The sequence below is a fragment of the Gopherus flavomarginatus genome, chromosome 7 (genome assembly GCF_025201925.1).
Source record: "Gopherus flavomarginatus isolate rGopFla2 chromosome 7, rGopFla2.mat.asm, whole genome shotgun sequence".
Classification (NCBI taxonomy): domain Eukaryota; kingdom Metazoa; phylum Chordata; order Testudines; family Testudinidae; genus Gopherus; species Gopherus flavomarginatus.
In genome coordinates, this window is record NC_066623.1 from 35,555,765 (window position 1) to 35,562,103 (window position 6,339).

Here is a 6,339-nt window from a genome sequence, read left to right on the forward strand (position 1 = left end):
TAGCTGGTGCTGAGAACCAGTGATACCTTGTAAAGATGACTTGAAAATAAGTTTTCTCAAAACTGGGTTTGTGCCGAGATGGGGAAGGTTTTAAAATGTTTATTTTTCCCAGGGCTGCCTGGGGGGGGGGGCAAGGGGGGCAATTTGACTCGGGCCCCACAAGGGCCCCCACGAGAACATAGCATTCTATAGTATTGCAACTTTTTTTTATGGAAGGAGCCCCTGAAATTGCTTTGCCCTAGGCCCCCTAAATCCTCTGGGCAGCCCTGAAAATGTGATGGATATTGTCCAAATCGACATAGAGCTCAGTGTCACTGAGGTCTGAACATTCCCCATGTGTCAGCATCTGGTGAAGATCCATACAATTGTTCAAGAGTGTTTCCCTGTCTGCTGGCAACTTACTAAGATAATAGAAACGCTCCTCCCACCTCCTCGCCCCCAGTCTTTTCTAAGTGTTTCATTTATCTAAATCTTTCTTCAAGCAGTATCAACGAGCAAGCAACTCCATCTTGAATTTTAATTCCCAACTTCCCATCATCTCGTTTCTGCCCTCATAACCAAACTGTCTCTTCTTCTCAAGAATACAAGTTTCCTTGAAGACAGGCTCAACTCCTATGGAATATCTGAAACATTTTACTTCAAACATTCTATTTTCCCTTTTGTCGTTAACAACAAAAACAGCATCCCAAGTCCAGTACCCCCTAAGCCCAGCACCTCAGAGTCACCTGCCTCTGCCCCTAAATCCGTCCCTCACTGTGGCAGAGGCTGACCACCACCTCATCTGTCTGCAAGAATAAAAACAAGAGGAGACTACAGGTGACTGAAGTGCCATGCATGGGACACTTGCTGACCTCGCCAGGGCTACGACCTAATAACCCAATTCAGCAGATGCCCTCACCTAAAGATATTAAATCAGTCCAGAGACTATTAGGATTTCTCAACTGGCTAACAAAATTTTTTCCAAGCCTCTCAGGTGTGTGCAACCCCCTGAGGCAACTACTGAACAAAGTTGCAGCGTGAAGATGGTTATGCATGATCCAGTGGCTGGTGTCCAGTTATCCGAACCTGACATTCTATAATGTGAGCAAAGAGGCACCCTTACAATGTGATGTCAGTGAGATGGGCTTGGGGTATCACTCCTGTACCAGGCATAGCCAGTAGGATTTGCATCAAGGTCACTATCACCAATGGAACAAAGATACACCCAAACAGAAAAGGAATGCCTTGCACTAGAGTTCGTGTGGGAAGAGTCCAACCACTATGGCCAAGAATGGGAAACCATCTGCATAGAACGTGCCTGTAAACCACTAGAGAGCATTTTTAAAAAGCCACTACTAGCACATGCTTTCAAATAGCAATGCTACAACTTAGATGTACGATACAAGACAGAGACTGGGGTGGACACAGCTAACTTCTTACCCACAGCAGCCTGGCCACAGGAAAATATTGCAACTGAACAAGAATAGGAGACTCTTGCCCTGATAGAAAAGATCAACCAAGCCAGTTATGTGCTAGTTTCAAGGCAGATTCTAGAACAGTGGTCCCCAAACTTTTTACCTCGTGCCCCCACTTACACCTGTCTGTGCCACCTGCTCCCAGAGCAAGGGCTGGGAGTGGGGCTGCAGCTCCTGGAGCGGGGGTCGCAGACCGAGGAAAGGGGTCCGAGGTTGGGGCCACAGCTGGGGTTGGGCACAGAGCCCCAGGTGTGAGGCCAGCAGCCAGGACCCCGGCACAGGGCCAGGAGCAGAGCTACAGGCACGGGGCCAGCAGCCGGAACCCTGGGCTTGGGGCTGGGAGTGGAGCCCTGGGTGTGGGACTGGCAGCCAAGATCCTGAGCACGGGGCCGGGAGTGGAACCTCAGTCACAGGCCAGGAGAGGAGTTTCAGGTGCGGGGCTGGGAGCCAGGCCCCCACGTATGGGGCCAGAAGTGGAGCCTTGGGCACGGTGCTGGAAGATGGGGCCAAGAGCAGAGCTGGGTGGCACTCCCTCCCCATCCCCCCCAGCTGTGTCCCCTGCAGGGCCGACTTTAGCAAGTGTGGGGCCCAATTCGTGGTGCTTGTACTCACCAGGCAGCGCTCCGAGTCTTCCGCGGCACTTCGGATTGCTGCGCTCCGGCTGATGTAGCCAGGCCGCGGGGCTTGCTGTGCTCTGGTCAGGGTTGTGGGGCTGTGGGGCTTTCAGCACTCCGCCTGGGGAGCGGGGACATAGGTTTGCCACGCTCTGGCTGTGCGCGGGGCCCTCTTAGATGTGGGGTCTGATTTTGGGGAATCAAGGGAATCGGCCTAAAGCCGGCCCTGGCCCCCTGAACATTCCTTGGTGCCCCGCTAGGGGGGTTCCTCATAGATTGGGGACCTCTGGTCTAGAAAGAATATGAGAATGAAACAAGACAAAGATTTTCAAGCATTCACGTCCTTCATTTCTGTCAGGATGGCTTGACAGCAGGGGAGAGGTCTCACCTGCCTTTCAGGAATAGTGAAACTATTGAGACGAGCTGAACATACAAGGTAGCATCATATGTACAGACAGACGAATCAGAATAGCCAGATCACTGAGGATTGAAACTCTTTCAGGAACACATTGGAGCTATTCTAGAAGAGAAGCCTGTCTTCGGTAGCCAGAAATGCTGTATACTGGGCAGATGTGCCAAGGATCTCTGAGACCTGGCTAGCAGCTGGGATACACCTGGGGAAGACCATGCAGCAGAGAGGCAGTGAAAATCCACAGCCTCCCCAACGTACCTGGAAACAACGTAGGAATGGATCTTTTCACCACAAATGACCTCATTGCTGTAGACCACTATTCAGGCTCCTGGGAAGTAGAAAAACTGTCAGACACTCCCGCAGCGACCATGACAGCCTGAGCAAGGTGCAGTATCCCAAACGGTGTTGTTTCAGACAACGGGACTCCAGTTCACTTGCAATGAGCAGTTTACCTGGGACTGGGAATTCAGTCAAATCACATCACCACTTTACCACAACCAGTCAAAGGCAATGCAGAATTTGGCAGTTAAAATTATTTAGATCTATTAAAGAAAACTGAAAACAGCAGAGAAAATATATGGCAAGCCATTCCTCAGTGGAGAAACATGCCCACAGAAGGCCTTACTAGCTGCCTGGTGCAACACTTGCTATCAAGATGAACACGTACCTTGGTGCCTGTAACGCTAGCATTATTGCAGCCAGCAGAGGTGAAAGGAGTGACAGACAAAAAGGAAGAGAGATGGGAAAAAGCCAAAGCCTGCTGTGACTGACAAGCTAAAGACCTCCCATAACTACCACCAGGAGACCCTGTTGAGATCAAACTACTTCCTCAGGACAAATCCTGCACTTGGAAGCAAGCCACGTGTGTCGAACAGTTAAATAATAAAGCAGCAGATGAACAGTTATTTCACCGAAACGTTAAATAGTTTCCCACTAGGTATCGAAGAGAAGAATGTGGGCATGAATGAAATACGCACTATGCTGAGACTCGATCAGCAGGACAGGGAAGGAACACAGATGGATATGTGACTGATAGATATCAGAACAGACTCTCAAAACACAACCGAACCAGCACATATGCCAACATCAAACCGTGCGCAAGGTATACACCCAACAATACTAAGGCATGAAAGAACGACCTTCCCAAACCCAGGGGAAAATACCTTAGTTGCCAAGCAAGTTAAGAGTTAGTTTATGTAAAAACAAACAACAAGCTGACATTAGATCTATGATAATACATATGTTATGGGCATATGATAGAATGTTAAACATGTAGCAGCTTATGGAAACCATGGTTAATTTTACTATCTCAGATAAACGTGACCAATGGGATGTTACTATCAATAGCTTCCCAATAGGGGGCGCTATAGCATGATTATATCTAGGAATGGAGAGAACTTGACTTTCAAGACATGCTTGATGAGAGAGAACCGTACATGGGAAGGAAAGAAGGAAGCCTGAATGTTGCACTGTCTGCAGGGCTGTCCTTCGGATTTATGGGGCCCTACGCAGTATTAGTAAACTGGTGCCCCATGCCCAACGGCAGCCAGGGCTCACAGCCTGGGGTGGGGAGGGATGTGGCAGCAAAGGATACCGAGCTGCCAGGCCCACCTCATGGCGGCAGAGAGTCACAGTTCTCTGCAGAGACCCCCTCTCCTTCATGCAGAATGTGTGGCGCCGGGACATTCGCCTCTGTGAATAAGGCCCCTGCCTAAGGACACTGCAGTGTGTGCTGGGTGTGCGGGAGCTGACACACTCTTACCTGCTCTCATGGGCGGTGGTTGAAGCTGCTGCTTGAGAAGGCTAGCTCCCTAGCACACCTCTTCTGCATGTGGCTCCAGCCATACTTTACCCTGCTCTGTCCCAGGCCCTGCCCCCACTCTGCCTAGGCCCTGCCCTCTTCCCACTGTCTCCTGCCTCTCTTCCCTCCCATTCCCTGCTAACCCACTTCCAGCCAAATCCCTGAACCCAAATGAAGCAAATTACATTTGAAAAAAAAACAAAACGGAGCATGTTTTCCACTGCATGCCAGATGGTGAAGACTGGACATGCAGAAGGTACCTAATGAAAAGCACTAAATTTGGGAATAAAAAATGTCAGTCACAGGTTTTTTGATATACCCTGAAGTTTGTCAAGTATTTATTTGCAAAAACTTTGTAGTAAGGGCAAGTCAGCTGTCATGCTGAATACAACATTAAATATGGAAAACATGATGCAGCTCTTCTGTTTTACATTTTCTTAATCAGTACTTCTAAGATGATTTTATATTTTAAATGTACTCTTAAGCCTTCATAAAGTAATCATTCCAGCTCACTACATATTTAACTCACTGAAACAAAGACATTATTTTAATCAGTCACAAAGGTTTAGTGTGTTCATAACAATGTTCATTGCTTTCAGAAAAAGGGAACACTAATTTACTTTGTGTGATCTCCATAACAACAGTCATGTTTATGAAATTTTCACCAACTTTAAAAAATATGTTTCCAAAGATTTTAGGCATAACAAAGGATTTTATATTTTTCTAAGGTACAGATTTTGCTGGAGGGTTCTCTTAAAACTAATTAATCAAATAGTCAGAAGTAAAGAAAGGGAAACTCGTTTGTCCAGCTATCTGGAAGGAAAGTGGTGTTGTCCCTTTAAGGGCTCTCATCAACAGGGGCGTGAAGAGAGAAAGGGATGGACAGAAAGGACAGGAAGACTTCGGAAGCACGTTTTTTGTACTATAGCAATTAAAATTAAAATATGTATTTTAGATAAGGGTGGTCTTTTGAAGGATTTATTTAAAAAACTATATGTCCAAAGATCCAAGCATTTAAGGCTAAAGATGAATACCCAAATTTTGCATTTAAAAATCTATGCAAGGATTTTTTAGAGATGTGATTTTATAATTTTCACCAACTCACTAATGAAATATTTTTAAAGAAAATTTTAAACGAAGGTCCTGTAGACTAACATGTTCTGAGTAAATATTACAGTAATGCACAACTGTTTGTCAGTAAATTCAGAAACTGACCGTATATACCTGGGGGTTGGCAAATGCCCATTAAATGGCTTCATTACCACTCGAATGGCTCTTTAACAGTTTCAATGTTGTGCTAATATGCCTGGCAGGCTTTTTCACTTTTAAGTACTAGATCCCCTCAGGAGGAAGACTCACCAGGCTGCAGCAGCCAGCTGTGGTGGGAGCCTGTAGGAAGGGTCAGAACAGGGATAGGAAAAGGTGGAAGGGTGGACACTAAGACCCAGAGGTGCCCCAAATTTTCGGGAGCCCTACACAGTCGTGTATGCTGCATAGGCCTAAAGACGGCCCTGACTGTCTTGGTCCTCTCTCTTTGTATGCTCGAAAGAGTAGCATAGCTGGGGGGGTGCAGGGGAAGCAACCGCTTCCCATCAGCACATTTTCCAAAAGCGGCGCCTTAGTTAGGGGTTACCATGGTGCCAGCGGGTGGGGCCCATGCTCCGCTCTGAAGCCTGGCCTGCTGGGCCGGCGCTGGGCTCCTGCAGGCAAGGGGGGCAGCACAGCCAGAGGAGCAGGACCGGTGCTAGTGTTTTTAGTGCCCTAGGCACATGGCCATTTCACCGCCCAGCGCGCTGGTCCCGCAGCTCTGGTGGACCTGCCGCAGGCATTCCTGCGGATGGTCCGCTGGTCCACTGGAGCCACGGGAGCAGCGGACTGTCCACAGGAATGCCTGCGGCAGGTCCACTGGAGCCGCAGGACCAGGGGACCCTCCACAGGCACGCCTGCGGCAGGTCCACCGGAGCCACATGCCGCCCCCCCATCTGGCAAAATGCCGCCCCCCAATAATCCTGGCACCCTAGGCGATTGCCTAGGTCACCTAAATGGAAGCGCCGGCCC